General features: G+C 39.3%; 1 protein-coding gene across 1 annotated transcript in view; it reads right to left on the bottom strand.

Annotated features, from left to right (window-relative positions):
• The window catches only part of KCNB2 (potassium voltage-gated channel subfamily B member 2), a 185,917-nt gene that overhangs the window by 150,828 nt on the left and 17,401 nt on the right, over positions 1–17,688 (bottom strand). The window lies entirely within an intron of this gene.

Raw genomic sequence — 17,688 nt, 5'->3', positions numbered from 1 at the left:
GTCAGTGGAGAAGGACATGTTACCTAAGGCTTCTCTTAATCCCACTGAGCCCCTGTTTTTCCTGTCTATGAGACAGAGCTGGAGGCAACCAGACTACTGATTCAGGCACCTTGGTTTGGTTGCTGGAGGCAAACAGGATTAATCCTTAGCTCTCTTGCAACAGGACTGTGTCTGGAGAGCCAGTTCAGCTCCAAATATAAGGACACTTACTGACATGAAGGAGGGCTGAATTCAATCTTAGGCTGCTGCAGACTTTGCATTTAGCAATATTGCAGAGTAATCCAACCAAGTCAACTTTTCTAAAATGCCTGGAATGTCTCAAAATAAGTACCTGAAAGATTTTGACACCTAAGTAAAATTCAATTAATGTAAAACACTTCAGGGTGGGTTTAGATGGTTCTCCTCTTCCCCTGCTATTCTTTACATTTTTTTACAAGTGAATAAAAAACAAACCTTGGAAAAAATACTCCCTCTACATAATTCTATTTCAGCAGCAACTGAAAAACTGGAGTAACAGGAGTTCAGCTACGAAGCATTTACGGAAGAAATATTACAAAGTGGGACACCTTGGGATTTATGTTAAAAACATTTCTGAAAGAATTGCTTATGTTTTTTCTTCTTCTCCATAAGATAGGTGCTGGAAACTGCTGACAAGGATTATATCTGAATATATACATATACACACATACAAACACAGACATATATATGTATATACATAAACATATGTGTAAAAAGACAGCATTCACTCATGGTTTGAAAGCTGGACTCAAAGGGAACACAGGGCTTGTGTCAGGGCAGGGCTGTCTCTTGTTTCCTGGGCTGGGGCTCAGGGGCCCACCAGTGAGAGGCAGATCAGGGTGCTGGTCAGGTGGCCCACCCAAAAGCTGCAGAACTGAGAGTGTGTTACTACTCTACTTCTGGTGTTGCTGTAGGAAACCTCTCATGCCTCCTACAGCTCTTTTGTGTTCAGAAATTATATGTAAAATCTCATTTTTGGCTCTATATAATGACTATGGGCATTGTAAGATTGCAAAATACTGGTGAATGGGATCACTCCCATCACTTGAGCTGCTGACACCTGAAATGCTCTTTTGATTCCCCTTTTATTTGCACAAGTTGTTAGACTAAAGAGCCAGACACCATAAGATTTTCTCTCACACAGATCGTCCTATTTCCTACTGTTAGAGAAACCAAACCACCACATATTGTGTCAAGTGACATTTCTTAAATGCCATAAAATAAAGGTAAAAACATTTATTTTCTTTTTTAGATCGATACCTTGATTTTTATTTCATTGCAGTAAAATCCTTAAGTCTACTGGGTAGTAAATATTCCCTTACTAACCCTTCTAAAAATCTCTATACAGGGACTAAAATTTTCTCCAAACATTTGATTCTAAAGGACAAACAACTGAGATTATTTTTCTTTAGCAGATTTCCTAATCACATACTGTCTTTTCTTCCCTCAGTATATAATGAAGTTCTCTAACCACTGCCATATTTCATTATCTCTAGACTTCTGAAAGAGAATTTTTATTACATCAGTGCCAAAAATTCGAAGCACAAGAATTCAGATATGAAAAATACAAGTTCTCCTTACAGTATTTCAACTGTTGCCCAATTTTTACTCAAAGGATTTATCATATTCTAAGTAAAGTAAAAAAAATACAAGTTTTATTGATGAAAAGATTTTGAAAACTGTCAGGTGTACCTCCGGGTACAGGGAATGAGGGGGGCAATTACTGGACTGTCACATACTCTCCAGGCTTCAACTAGTTCTCCATGGTTGTCAGACTGTATCCATCTGTCTGAGAAACTGCAGGGGTGGAAGCAAAGGGGTAATCGCCTTCCAAAGGAATCTTGGTGGTTAGCTAATCCCTAATAAAATCTGCATCTGTAGGACAGAACAAGCACTACTGCACAGTGCAACAAAGAAGGCTTCCATATCAGCCTTGTCTGAAAGCAGACCTGACGTAAGACACTCCCTAACATGCGCTTGCTCAATATTTGCTTTGCACAAGGACTATGATTAATGAAGGCTCATTTCTTTGCTATTTGCCAGTAATTCACACTAGCACTCAAAAGGAAAAAAAACATTCTCCTTTATTTCTCAATGCCAACATATTCTGGCCTTGAGAAAGCCTAGTAGTTAAATGCTTTCAAGCCACAAAAAATTCCCAAAACAACAAAACACAACAAAAACAAAGCCCTGAAAATGCAGCAGACTCAAAAGATCAAAACCTGGCTTTACTGAAGAAAAACAACATTATCTTGTGTGGATCCAACAGTGTGGAGGAGATGGTAACCAGCTGTCCAGGAGCAAAGCAGCATCACCTTCTGCAGTGTTGGACACGGATTCCAGCTGCGCTTTGTCACAGTCCTTGGAACAAGGGGAGCTGCTGTCATGTGCAGAGGCAGGGAGGCACGCATGTTTCATTTTTCTTGACATTTCCCTTGGGTGTCTTTTTATAACTACATTTCTGCTAATTAACTTCACCTCGGAGTTGGGCAGGGGAATTAGATCCCCTTCAGGCTGCAGAGTGACAAGGAGCCCTTACAGTCACACCTTGTTTGATCAACTCTTTGGGTATGAACAGCACAAGGACACAGACTTACTAAACAAACTCAATCAAGGGAAATAGCACTGTTTACCAGGAACAAGCAAGCAAACACACACCTCAGCTAAGGGGTCATTTGACCTTCAAATACTCAAAATGCACCCAGCAGCGCCCTCTCACTCAGTAAACTCCCACCACCATGCAGTGGTGGGGATGTGAAAAAGGAGTTATGAATTTTCCCATAGATGAAAATGTCCATGCTAGGGCACAGCAACAACTCACCCAGCTCTTTATCTTTATCTCAGAAGCACCCAATGCCAGGGAAAGAGTACAAAAGGGAGTATCTCATAAGGTCTAAACATTTGCTCTTTATATCACACCTTAGCATGTGTTTTTTGTATTTGCCATCTGCTTGATTATCTTCAGCTTTCCACAATCCCTGTCTGGACCCAGATGGAGCAGCAGATAGAAGAGCTGTAGGGTTTCATTCTTTCTGTTTAGATCAGGGATTGTGGGTTCTTCCTGATAGTCTGAGCTCTTCACTCGTAAAGTATAGGAATTTTACTCCAGTGGGAAACTTCCTCTGTCATTCATACACACCTTGGACCTTTATATTACAGGATTTCTTTCCATCAAAGCTCTGAAACACATCTAATTTTTATAAAGTCTTCAGTTAACTTTTTTGTGATACAGAGGAATAACTGAATCCAATGTTAAGTGAAGACTTTATCTAAGTTTACCTCCCACATCAATTCTGTCTTTCAGAATGTCCAGTTCGGACATTTTCTGAGCCATACAGGAGCAAGAAATTGGAACCAGGTAAGGAAAAAATGAAGAAAAGTTAATTCACAGAAGATTTATACACGTTGTCTAAGAAAATGCCCGGCATGATGAAACCCTTCAGCAGCCCAGCTGGAATGCTCCAGTGGCACCAGCTACTGTAACCATGTTGCTGCTCCATGCCATTTGCTGCATCCAGGTTTTCCCCCCTCCTCTCCATCACCTGCTCAGCTTGTGAGGTCTCTGGGATAGCACACAGCAGTTCTCTACTGCCTGTTGCAGCTCTAGTGTAATGAAGATGAATTGTGAGCACGAGTCACAGTGGATAGGAAAGAAATGTCTCCATTCAGACAGCAGCTGCAGGACAGGTCCAACAAGTTATTTACTGCCCTGAATGTCAAAACTGTTGTCTTGACTGAATACACAACAGCCTTAGTCCTTCCCTTGTCTACTTGCAATAAACTGTGTTTCCTCTCTTTTACAACATGCTAAAAAAATTTGGGAGACACAGAACTCCTACGATGGAACTTCATGGAGAAATCAGGTATCCCTGAGAGTGCTGGTGCCTCCACAATGCACAGCAACAATGAGGCTGTCAGCGTGGCCCTGCAACCAAGTTAATAATTTTTGCCTCTTACCAAGGTGAATTAATATGACAGCAGCACCAAAGGGTGATCCAACAATCTAGCTGCCAGTCCTGGGCTAGAGCAGCTGGAATTAATTTAGCAATTTTTGCCCTGCAACCCATTTCAGAATCTGGAGGAAGCTGGTTGCACCCATTATAAACTCTAGTTTTCCAAAGTGTACTGGAAGTGCAGGCCAATTGCAGCATCTCATAGGAGATATTTAATATTCGCTTACCAAAGCTGAAAGACCAGGTTGGTATTAAGAATCAATGACTATGGATAAATATCCAAAGCAAAATCTGGATGCATTTGAAGACTTTCTTACTCTTTTATCTCAGCTCTTAGCATTTATTTTTGTTTTTCCACCCACAAAGTCTTTTTTATTGACTGAAATTAAATATTAATTCACTTTTCAAGCTACACTGTAGAAATCTGATCAAAGGCAAATGGTTACTATAATAAGTAGTAGTTACATTCTGTAAGTATAGAGTAATTTAGAAATTTTCTTCTAAACTACAGCACTGAACTAAACATGTCAAAAGACTCTGGGACCGACTGACATGAACACCATTACATGGACATGAACACCATTACATGGACACACCCACAATAAATTTGCTAAAATAGCTTATTTTCCATTAAAAGGAGTAGAAACAAGGCAGCTGAGTCTCTTAGGCTTGTAAGCTTTTAAATCTCTGCCAGCATTATTAGATGAGAATATTATTTAATTGCTAATGGTAGGGGAGGATAAACTCTACCTGCTCTAAATCTAAAATATTTAAGACCAAATTTCCACAGAAAGAAAAGATGTTCCAGATGAAGGGGGCTGTATAGGACATGAAAGATCTGGATCCAGCTTCCCACTTCGTCACTTTCTGGGGAACCTTAAAGCAGATGCAGTGAACCTCAGGTCCACATTTGTACAACAGGGCTTCTCTGCTCTGTCAAGTGATTGTAAATCTCAGAACACTTCAATATTACAAGGAACTCGGTACTAAAACAATGACATTAGGGACAGATGAGAACATACATCTACTTGTCTGCATTTAATTTGTAAGCAAGGCTCATTAACTTTGCTCCTCACATACAATGGAATGCTCCTGCTTTCTTTAATAGATGCATTTTCACTCCAGAGGTAAGCTTGTGGCACTAAATCTTTACTAGGGGTGATTTACACAACAAAAAAGCTGAGAATATTCTCAAGCACAATCTATACCCCTCCCTGGGGAGCCTCAGTTTTGGGTTGGTGTGGTGACATGCTGGTGTGACTGAGCACAGCACCTCCCTTTGCACGGTAATTTTTGTATGTGTACACCCAACACACACACAGAGAAGCTGTCAGTAAACAGGCGGGAACAGCTGTCCCCAGCTTAGTTTAAAATTCTGACCTACACAGTTGGAGAAAACACTGCTTTGCTTTCACAGAAGGAATACTCTCACTCTCAAGTAGATTAGTCAGACCTCCTCTCTCTGGAGATGGCTGTCACTAGACTGAAGTTCCTTGCTATGAATTAAGAAATGGCAAACTGGGGAGCCTTTGTATGGCCACTACTTTGACTGAAAGGTCTGGCAGTAGAAACAAATGTTATTTGAGATATCATGCTAAGGATTTTAAAAAAGAAAGGAGTAATAATGCCATGGCTTTTGGAACAAAAAAACCTAATATGCATTAGGATTTCAACACATGTAGATACTTGGTGATTATATTTCTCTTATTCCCTACCTTGTCCTTGGTCTTCTTTTCTGATGGTCTCTTCTAGCCTTAGGGAAATTATCTGGTGACTTGGACTGCCTGGTTTTTTGGGGGTTTTTTATGCATCCTTACCATAAGAAATAAAGTCAGCTGTACAGCTGACATTAGGTTACTTATACAGGTTCCAATTTAATTATCTAAATCGCATGTGTTACTCCAGCTAAAATGCATCTTGCTCCTGATACAGATTTTCTGCCTTTGACACACAATAAGCCAGCCAGAGACTCTGCTCTGTCCCCAAAGCTGCTTGTCCCTAAAACAGGCTGCAGCCCAGCTTCCCCCAAAGTGAGGCCTTGTGCAGAGCCCTCCACTTACCCAGTGCTGTTCTCTGGTGAGGCTTCATGAAGCACCAGCTGCAGTGCAGAGGCTGAGCTCTCATCATCACCAAGCCTGGTGGCCTTGAGGGTTTCTTATGATCAAAGGACAGTATGGAGATACACACTATTGTGCAGAAGAACCAGTGTGCACTTGCACAACTTGGGACTACAGATCTTGTGTGGAAGGGGAAGAAAAGACTGCTTTTGCTGTTCAGATACAACCTGGCTCTGTGCTTTATATGTTAATTTTGATCTGTTATCTTACTCCCATTTTTTTAGAGTACTGTAAATCTCCTTTAACAACTGTGTTTCAAAATTGCACCCTTAAGCCTAGGATTTCTACCTTATCTATGACAACTGACCAAACAATGAATGCCAAAGTCTTTGACATCGGTGAATAAATTTATCAGCATTTTTCATCCACAGAGAAATGCACCTTCTTTTTCTCTTATGCTCTAGATCAGTGTTAAATCAGTGCACACCAGAGCCAATTGTTGGTTGCCCTTCTTCTATAAACAAGGAGATCTCACATGACTCAGGTGAACATCCCTCTGGAGGAGGTTGCATTCTATAGAAGTTTTAAAACAATAGTTATGGTGATATTAAAAAATAAGCATTAAGCAAAAATGTAAAAATGTTGTGAGATTCTTCTGTTTAGACCTAAAGAAAACAGAAAGACTTGCTTGACTTCTGATTGACTCCTTCACGCATGTATAATAGGAAAAGAAAACTAGTTTTAGACGGATGGGAAAGGAAAAGGAGAAATCCAGTTAAAAATCTCCATTCTTCGTTTGAGTTTTACTTATGTACCTCTCTGCAGGTTCAGTATAACTTCTGTGCCCAGAGGTGATGTTTGTCTATGGCACAGCACTGAAGAACTGTTCCTCCGTCCATCGTCACATGGTTGGAACAAGGAACCATTGCCACGTGTGCTCCTGCAGCAAACTGATCTGCCACAGGGATCCACGATTAGCACGTGCCTTTGCGTTGCTCCTCCTTGCAGGACCACACTTGAGTTCAGCCTAGCTCCTAAGGGATATCACTCCTTTGCAGCTGAAATACAAGAAAAGGTTCAGAGCTCTTGAAGGTTTTCTTCCCATCTTCCTTTTTAAAAAGGGAGGGGGCAAAGGCATCACAGAGATTTGCAGTTGTGCCTCCTGCTCGCAGGGACCGGGGTTCTCCTGCTGTTTGCATGCTGGCTTTCAGCTTGACTTCACAAGCAGGAGACATCTGTGCCTGCACCGTGCCCTTTCCAGCTGCACCCTGCCTTTCCAGTAAAGCCCTGGGGAAGGATGCCTCCATGGAAGACTGGCAGCAGCAAAACCCTGCTGGTAACTGCGATCTCTTAACCACTTCTCTGTCATACACAGCCTCCTTCTCAGGAACATGGGCTTAGGTAAGGGTTGGGTTTTGGTTTTAAATCCAGTTAGAGAGGAAACTGATGCTGGATTTATAAATGCTGAAGTTACACTAATGTGAATGCATTATTGCTGAAATGCGTCAGACACGTCAGCAGAGAGTCAGTGCCATAATGGATATTTCTAAGATTAGGTTTTTCCTTTCAATTTCATACCCGCCAAAACTAAAAAAAATATTTTCAATTAACAACAGAAATCAGTCTGAGAGGGGACACCTGTGAGTCAGACATAGCAGCTCTCACCATGAAAGCATCTCATCATCATCAAAGGAAATTAATTTGCTTTCATAAAAGAAGAACATTTCAGAAGAGCTTATTCTTCACACAGACATTACTAACATCAGTTACACAATATTGTAATAAGACTTGTCCCACCATTCCATGTTAACAAGTACTAAGAATGCTTCCAAAAGAGAACATCTATCCCCCATGTACTCCCTCTGTAATACACTCATCAAGCAAATTATTTTTCAGTCCAAGAGCTCTCATCTCTGTCAGCTACTCTAATTAAAAGACCCTCTCTTCAACACTTATTTCATCCAAAACTACACATACAAGTATGTAGCAAATTGTGTTGATTCTTCCTAAATTCAACAGACTGAAAAAACACTGAAAAGCTAAGAGGAATTATTCACCATTTCACTATTACTGGAGCACCCACAGCGTTTTGAGTAAATTTTTTCATATGTAGTTTAGAATTAAATCCATGAACACCAACCTCACCATCAGGCAGAAAAATATATCAATCTAAAATTCAGATTACAATAAATTAGTATCAGGTTCACTGAAGCATGTATTAAGATTGATCTCAGTCATCTGTCCATTCTACTTCAATTTTAAAAAAAGGCTGTAGAGTTCAGTGAAGCAGGACTGGCCTCATATCTATGTACTCTTTCCATATTACGTATTTCACCTTTTGTGCTAAATGCTGGAAGCAATGGCCTAAAGAACTTTGAAGTCAGTGTTACGACTGAATTCAGGGGCACTAACAAAATTTTTCTGTGCTATCGTCTCACAAAATGTAGCTGTATGCATACATACACAGAGCACAGACCAAGATACTTTTGAAACAGTTTTTTCAAATGTCATTTAATTCCACAAAAGAATTTATATCAAAATTTTTAAAACACAATATATGAAAATACAAAAGCTTAGTGAAAGTAATAGAAATGGAAATGAGTTCCCAGTTTTTCTCAGAATAAGCCTGTAACACATTTATCAGTCTGAAAAAGAACTGCCTTACCTACCTTATTTTAGCAATATCCACTGTTCTTCAGAAAAACCTCCCCCAAAGCCAAACACTCTGGTAGATACTTCAGTAAAACAGAATAGACAGGTCACCCAAAGATACTTCAGTAAGCAATCCAAAAGGAGGCTACAGTGCTTGGGGAAGAAATTGTGTGAATGTGAGTTTGTAAACAAAGCTTGATGTCATTTTTGTCTGTCACCAAAATCCAACTGATTGAAAGAGTACGAAAAATGGAACCATCTCAGGAGTTAGCCAAAAATACCATTCCCGAGATTACATGAAATCACAGCAAGCTTTACTGTCCCAAAGCATGTCAGCAGCAATCCCTTCCAAGGGGGCATTCTGCAAGTGGCCAGTGATACCTGAAACTGTCACTGCAACTTGGCTGTCCTTGGGATAGCTCTGGCCTGTGCCATACCTGAGCTATTTAAAGCAATGTCTAACCCTTGTGGTTGCATCAGGAGGGACCCAGTGAAAGATGACTGAAGATACCGAACCCTGGATAACAAATGTGCCCCAGTGTTCCACAACGAAACTGCTGCCTTGGAAAGGAAAACTCCCCCTTTAAGAGCTGTTTTGTGAAGAACTTTGCTCCTTTTGGACTTTCAATCACCTTACCTAGCCTCTGAAATAGAGACTAGGACTAGGACAGAATAGCTTAGAAAATCTTGGAAGGTTTTTTTATTAGTTTGGTGAAGCTCTAGTTTTTAGGCAGGAGCTTAGGGGAACACAACATCATTTCCCAAAAGCAGCAGGCATAAAAGATTTTCAGTGAGGAATGAACTTGAGCCTCAGAGATCAGTTAACACCAAACTCAGGAGTTCACCCTGCCATTCAGATAAAAATTTCCTCAGACTTCAGGTTTGCATCCCATGGCTCCTGTCTTCCCCTGCATTATAGAAGAAATCCTGTATGAATATTTATTACAAGTAGCTACACAATGATTTGAAAATTCAGTGAATATAATTCAGGCAGTTTGTAGGCACTTACATACTGAAAGAAAACCACTGCTCTGATTGCTTCAGCCATCTCACACATCTTCTGAATGTGCAATACTGTGAGCATATTTTTTTTTTTTTAAAGGCTCAGCTGTCAATATTGTATATACTTAGACATAGTATATGCATAGGATAAGCTCCCACAAACCCAAACACTCATTTTGGAAATAAAGGCTAGTTGGTAATATTCAGACTTAAGGGTTACAGTGCCAAAGTAAGCATGCTTTTCAAAGACAACTTGCCTCCTCCCGCTGCTGCTCCAAAACACTAGAAGAGCTGTCTCAGGTATGGTATGTGGAGTACAGGTATTGACTCACTCATAATGCCACAACACTCATGCGGAAAGGATACTGCATGCTTATAGATAACTTAAAATGTAGAACTGTTTTCTGAGTCCCACCCAGCGCAAATCTAATGCACTTATCCCACCTGAAACCCTGGCCCTATTGCATGCTTCCCCGAAAAGAGAACAACCAAGGCATGTTAAGAGCAGACTGTGGCAGCTTCATATAAAGACTGTGCTGGGATACTGTTTGAATCTCAAAGTCACTTTGAAACAGCTGTGCCACTAGCTTGTTTTCGATATTTCCCCAAAGGACCTGGGGTTTAGTACTATGCGTCAAATATTCACATATCTTCATCAAATAGAAAACTCATGAGTCTGCCATATGTCATGATAAATACCATGTTTTTTTCCTGAAATAAACAACATGCAACAGTTTGTTTGTCTTCCCAGTCACTTGGGAGCAATTCTTTGTTCTTCTACATTGTGCAACAAAATCAGAGACCCAAACAAAGGCCAGTTTGCAGGGGAACATATAGATTTGTTTTGCCTCTCAGCTCTAAAAGCCAGACAGAGCCTGTTTATCCAGACAATAAGATGCAGCCCTTTGCATCCCATAGATTTGGTCTGGATAATGCTTCATCATTTAATTTACTAGTGCATCTCTCTGACATCTGATTCCTTCCAAATATCTTACATGAGAGAAAACAATACACTGGCAGCTGCTTATAAAAACATGGAACGGAAATGCAACATTTTTAGGACATATGATCTGCCTCTGGGTGAAGGGAAGGGCACAACAGCCTGGTCTGTCCACTCAAGCATTACACAGCTTAAGTGACATGTCACAGCTGAAAATCCAGCTCATGAGGTGCCTCTGATTTTGCAGGGGGCATGCTGTAATGCCCAAAACATCACCCTCCTAACCAGAAATACTGCAGTACATATTTTAAAAGATATATGCCAGTGATGCTACTCTATACTCAATAGATGGCAACAGCATAAAAAAAGGATATGATCAGTGGTAAAAGAAGCTGTTGTTGAAGAGTAAAATTGCTCTCCTGAATTAAGGACACAAAGTGCTGGGCAAAATTGGAATAATGCTTTCTATTCATTATGGCAAAGGATAGCTGTTCTCATGCAGATTGTACCTGCTGGTAAATCACTGTAATATCATATATTCCAAATCCTAGTAGGTTTCTCTGTGCAAGAGTGAGGAGGGAGGAGACTCCGACACAAGAGCTACTGTGTGATTCTGTGAATGGTGTCACAAGTGCAGGCACATTCTATTCATTACTTTAAAACTTTGTTTTGCAAAACGTTACCAATTAGATCTTGTTACCAAATATGAAACATGGATTTCTCCAATTTTTAAAATGATTATTATTGCCTTTTCCCCCCTTTAACCAGACTCATCAGGAATCCCCTTTGATTTTCCTTAATGTAACCATAAAACCAGAGTCAGTGAAGCCCCTTATCACAGCTACAGAAGTAAAGTTCTCGCCCCTCTGTTCATACATGGAATAGGGATATTCCCTAGTGCCAGTGCTTGATGCCAGTGATGGACTGCCTGAATATGAGTCACTGCAGCTTTGCCCTTGGCACTGCTTTCACAACTTCTGCATCTGTTTTACTGAGAATTAAGTGCCAATAATAAGCAGATCGGTTCAAAGGACATTCTACTGATTCCAACAGTAGTTTTTAGTAAGGTTTTTTAATAAGTTTGCACACCACTGATAAAATCTCAGGGCTGGAGGGAACCCGTATGTAACTGAGGTCCTAAACACCTCCAGAGAAGACAGATCAGATGGTAGCTGTATTTCCATGACACTTAAACTGACCAAAATTGCTGAATCATGGGTTACATGATACTTCATATAAGAAGTATAAAGAAGGTAAATAATCTTTTAATGACCAGCTCAGCAGTGAGCATACATAAGTTCTTCAAACAAAATCAATTAACTACTGCCAGTCTTCTTTGTTCCTTGATATAATAGCTATTGAAAAAGCAATAAATTCACTTATCTTTCAAGACATTAAAACACTTGAGTTATTAAATATGAATGACTAGGATCCAATATAATCTCCTTCTCTTACAGTCACATTGACTGACTTTATCATTTGGCACAAGAAATAACTTCACCTTAAAAGCACAGAATGGTAATGAGTGTCCTCAGCAGAAACATTGTGAGATGAAGATACTTATTTATTACCAGTGACCATTCTCTGTGCTTTACTATAACTTATTTTCAGCAGACAAATTTCTATAATGTATTGGGAGTGACAATGTAAATGATATTATTCCTGGTAATCCATTTGGAAAAAGCTTTGTGACAAGATCACCCCCAAAAATAAATTGAAACCAGAGGTCAAACGGAAGCTCAAGCCACATATCAGCTAGAAAAGAACACTTATCTCCAATGAATATCATGCCCTGAGGTATAGGATATATAATACAAAAACTTGTGGGAATTAAACTAACACAAAAGCTGTTCCTCACACTTTAAAAAAGATACAGTGTTAATTCTGTATCATCTTCATCCTTGGTCTACAATTAGATGGCAAAGCACATGAGGTATAAGCTTTGTGTGGAGAAATAGTCACAAAATCTGGATGACACAGAACGTGTAATCCTAAACTAAGAAGAGGACATTGGCAAGAAAAGCGTTTTGTTCGTATAACATGAAGGATGCGAACATAACCAAATGTATTTCTTTCACATGAACACTTTAAGATCTTCATGCAAACATTCAGCTGCTGACAGACAGTTTGCTGATGTGTGATAGCTCTTCTTCACAACATGCCAATCAGCTAAGTTTTGCTAAAGTCCTTTGAGCGTATACGGTTACCTTCAACCCAAAAGGAACAAGTAGCATACCATTAATTAGGGTTCACCACTGAATGAACAGTGACAGGCCAGGAGATAATTTATAAGGACTTGCAAAGGAATAATGAAATGTCCTATATGGTACTCTGTTCTGTTCTGGTCATGTGTAATGACTCTGCTTACTTCCACACACCCTAAGACCACTCTTAAACTGCTCTACACAGTTTAAGGCATGAGAGTCAGCGTTAATTATACGTAAGACAGACTTGTGGAAAATAAGAATCAGATCCTTCATGTAAAATAGGTGTGCCCTCTCTTGGCAAGTCATTGTGGCAAGCCTAGCCATAATACACTTGTAGCTAAATAAATACCAGTGGTCTAAAGCTCCTCTTTTGTGCTCCTGCTTTTTTTCCCCCCAAAGGAGTTTTTTCACATAAGAGATTAGTTACTCAATACAGCACACAAAGTCCTCACAATTTCCAGTTAGGCTTGGGATAATTATACCTTCTATAATCCACAATCCACTAGTTAGCTGATAAATTAGTGTGCTTTTTACAAAGAAGTAATAGTCACGTTACAGTTTGTAATGCAAACCAAAAAAAAAAGCCCTGAAAACCAACCCCAAGAAAAACAGAAATCACCAAAATAAAATAAGGACAAATCAGCCATGCATTGAAACAAACAGAATTAACAAAGAACACTTTCAACCCTATCAGGTTTCACTTTAAATAAAGCAAACCCCATACTGCAGAAACACAAAGGCCAATATTTTACCCTTCTGTGTATGAACATCAACAGGGGTTATGAAAAAATTTAAGGACAGAGTGTGACTGACTAGTAATTTTTTATATTACTTTGTACTACCTTTTATACTTGATCAGTTAGTAGTCACACTGAGCTTGAAGCAAATATTCATGTGAGAAAGAATGACTTGCACAATAAAGAACTGTAGAATCAATCACAATCAATTACATTCTAGTTGTATTCAAAGGGACAACATGGAATATGAAATACCAGTTGGAAAATCTGAGTGCCATTTGTTGATAATGTTACTGTAAAGTAATTAAAATACTCTTGTAGATGAAAGGTCATTAAATCACTATCAGATATCTTTAAGATCTTTGTTACTTCTGGATATTCCACTTATTTCTTATTTCAGTCACTCTATATTTATAGTAAAACGTCGTCACTAGAAACATTCCATATTTATTTAGGATTTAGCCCAAATGAGTTCCACCAGGATTAAAAAACTGGGAGAAAAGGATCAGGTTTTTGGACCCAATAAACAAGAGTGAAAGGAAGAGCTCGTGCATTAACATTACATGTATGGGTTCATTTGATTCATGGTCATTCCAAAGTAAGGCTCCTTTGATTCTGAGTGCAGTGCATAGAACAATATAACTTCGACATAGTTAATAGGTGTCAGCTCAGCTAGGTGCTCTCTTCACATGCCAGTTCAACAGGGTGCTGAACCATAAACACGTAATCCAGCTGCACAAAGTTCACATCTACTGAAGCCAATGCTCATTCTGGTATCTGCTGAGGACTTTTATACTACTGACAGGTTGGTCCGAGCTGCTGCTACACTAAGGAGGCAGCAACTGCACATAAAAGACTAAATGAAGGCTGGCAGTATAAGTAAAATAACTTCTTTTTTTAAAGACAGTTTTCACAAACTACTGGTTACCCAGTAAGTATAAATGAATACCTGGTCTAAAAACTCAGATGTTACTCTGGACCAGAGAATACCAGACTCATGCAAAACTCTGTGGTTTGGGGACCAGGCTTTAGGACTTCTCTGGGGTGTAGAATATGCAAAATTCTTGTCCTTCATAAATCCCAGCACATTCTTCTCATTCATAGCACTGTACATGTCTGAAATGGCTGGACTTCTGGACGTATTTATCGTAATCCCACTTAAAAAGCTTATGAATGAGAACACTGGAAAATGAAGGTAAATCCTGTTTTCCTCAGCTGAAACGTCTACTGAATTCACAAAGATCTTTCCTGGGGTGAGGACTAAGCAAGAACTGCTGTGCCTCTAATATGGTAATTGGTGACTGAGGTGCACATCTGTATTTACTGAAATTTAAAAAACTCACATAGTAAAGTGTGCCTGTACTGTGCAACAGTACTTGACCTATAATATTCCTTTTTTTACTAGCTAAACAAAATCTCTTGCCACACATTCTTCTTGCTTTCTCCTCTTTACTGTTACAGATCCTGTAAAATACCTGCTGCTCATTCACTGTCACCTTGCTCTGTTTCACCTTGCTCTGTTTCAGCTTGCTGTAAGTGAAGTCAATAACAAAACTTTACTGACCTCAAAAGGTGCAGGATTTGTCCTGAGATGCCTAATCCAAAGCAGGACTCCCTCTTAATTCAGTAAGCTTTGGATCAGACCTAGAAGGGATCTTAGCAGAATCAAGAAGTGGCAAGACACAGTCACATATCAAATCACATCCGAGTGTTTATCTCACATTTCTAATCTTTGATGTGAGAGGGATTAAAAAGCAAGCTGCTCCTGTCAATTGCTTGGATGCTACACAGGATCTGAATGACTGAACAAGCATTTGGAGGATAGCTTTGCACATTCATAGGGTTTCATTTCTTCAAAAGGGAGCTAATATTTGAATTAGAGGCTTATGGTAGTATTTCCTCACTTGGTTCCCAACTGGCCACTGTCAAAATCCCACCGTCCTTTCTACTCCTACAGAGGAAAGAAGATGGTTGTGTCTCTTGTCTCAGGACAAACTAGCAACTTATTTGACCAAACACAAAATAAAAAATCTAAAAGAGGTGTTATCTAAACGCTTCCGATAAAACCTTGCCACAGATCTTAATGCAGTCTGTTTCAAAGTGCATCCAACTGATACCACCATGTCTTTTTTTATGTTACCCAAGTTCAAATGTGTTTTTTCTCTCCTTCATGTCATTCAGCCAACTTTCTGTAGCTGTCTGAGTTGCCATGGGCATATCTGACTATAATTTGGCTCATATATGTATTTACAGACTGAAGGTGACAAGAAAGAGAAACTGAGTGCATGTATTATGGTGACTTATAGCTACCAGAACCACAGAAACCACATCAAATGGCACTAACTTAGACAAAAGGCAATTGAAATAGTGAAAACCATTACAACATGTATACAAGTGCAATGTGAAACTCCCTGTAGCAAGAAGGAATAGATCTGTAACATTGAATCAAATTAGGGGATGAGGGAAAAAGGAAATAAAAAGGTAAAAAGTAATTATTTAGACATCTTGGGAAATTAAAGAAACAACCACTTTCATCTGCAAAACCTGAGGAGAAATCTGCTTGGAGTGGCCAAAGGGGTATTTTCTTAAAAGCTCAGAGTCAGCCTAACTCCTTTTAAGCAAATTCATGATGGGGCACTGTTAAGTCATAAGAACAGTTTGGTGAATGGCAAGCACTCATACAAGTTTAACTATCCTATATTTCTGCATTTATTCAGCATGCAAATGAATGAAAGCAAGTCACAGGCAAAGAATCTAAAAATCAGTACATTGCTTTTGTTTTATTCATCTGCTTCATCTTACTGTGTTGACTCCACCTAGTCTTAGGAAAACACTCATTAAGCATATGTCTCAAGCCCTAGAGAGGCAACTGCCTTCGTTTCTGTACATATATATATATACATACATAAAAGAGAAAATATTTCACAAACAAATCTGCCTGCTGGATGTTTCTGAGGCAGTGTCCGCAACCAGGTGATCTCCCAGGTCACGTGAAGTGTGTTTCAGCTCTGTGGCTCACATAGGAGATCCTCCTCCCCATATCCCTCACGAGAGGTCTGTTATGGAACACAGGAACACACTGGTGATGTTTCAAGGCATGCAGGACTGAGAAGCTGATCCCTGAGTCCTGCAGCCAGTGCAGCAGCTGTGTCACAGAAGGGCTGGCGAGGGCTGATGGATGTTAGCTTGCACCAGGGGATCACGGTGTGTAACACGGCCTCCCTGAACCCTTTTTGGCAAAACTTATGCCCATCTGCTTCCCCTCTGCTCTTTCTCCTGGAGAGGAACATATGGCCCAGAATACGTATCTTGGAAGCAGAAAATGTATTCATGCAGTTTTCTAAAATATTCTGAATACTTTCATTTTTCTCCTATAAGCTTTTATTCCAGTTGGAAACCTTAAAATCTGGCACTTTTTTTTTTTAAAGTAACATCCTTGCTTAAAAAGTTGGGTATCTCACAATGAAAAATTTAAAAAATTGTGTATTGTACCTCAATAGTAAGAGTTGCTATTGCAAGAAAAATCTTTGCTAGAATTCTCATTTTTTTGTCCATTGCACCATCATATCTTAATACTTACCTTAGTCCAAGAGCATTGCATCCAATAACAAACAGCAACAGAAGGAAATAAAGCCCCAGTTAAGCTGAACATGAACACCTAAACATCAGCACTTTCATTTTCAGTCATTCAAACTGGAGATGAGCTTCCAAAATTTACCTCACATTAATTAGTGCCTCACATCACAAACAGAACAACTAAGTTCCTCAAGATGCAAGAAAATCTTTATTTTAAATAGCAGTACCAACATCTGTGCATGCAGTCCCACTTCCACAACAAGGGTAAACTTTTCCATTGTATCAGTGAGACTTCAGCCAACTTGCCTGTTTGAAGACAGCAGAACTGGAACCAGGATTCATCTGAATTTGTTCTCATTTCTGACTGAATATATATAAACTTTACACATATATATTTGTGTGCGTGTGTGTCTATAAGTGCATAGAATATATACTTGTTTATATACATATACCTGTATACACATAAATATGCATACATATAAATATATACATGTATATATATGCATTAATATTTAGTATTTTTATACAAAACACTCTAATCCTTGG

This window comes from Corvus hawaiiensis, chromosome 26 (genome assembly GCF_020740725.1).
Source record: "Corvus hawaiiensis isolate bCorHaw1 chromosome 26, bCorHaw1.pri.cur, whole genome shotgun sequence".
Taxonomy (NCBI): domain Eukaryota; kingdom Metazoa; phylum Chordata; class Aves; order Passeriformes; family Corvidae; genus Corvus; species Corvus hawaiiensis.
The sequence above is the reverse complement of the archived record's forward strand: the minus strand, read 5'-3'. Positions and strand labels throughout refer to the sequence as shown.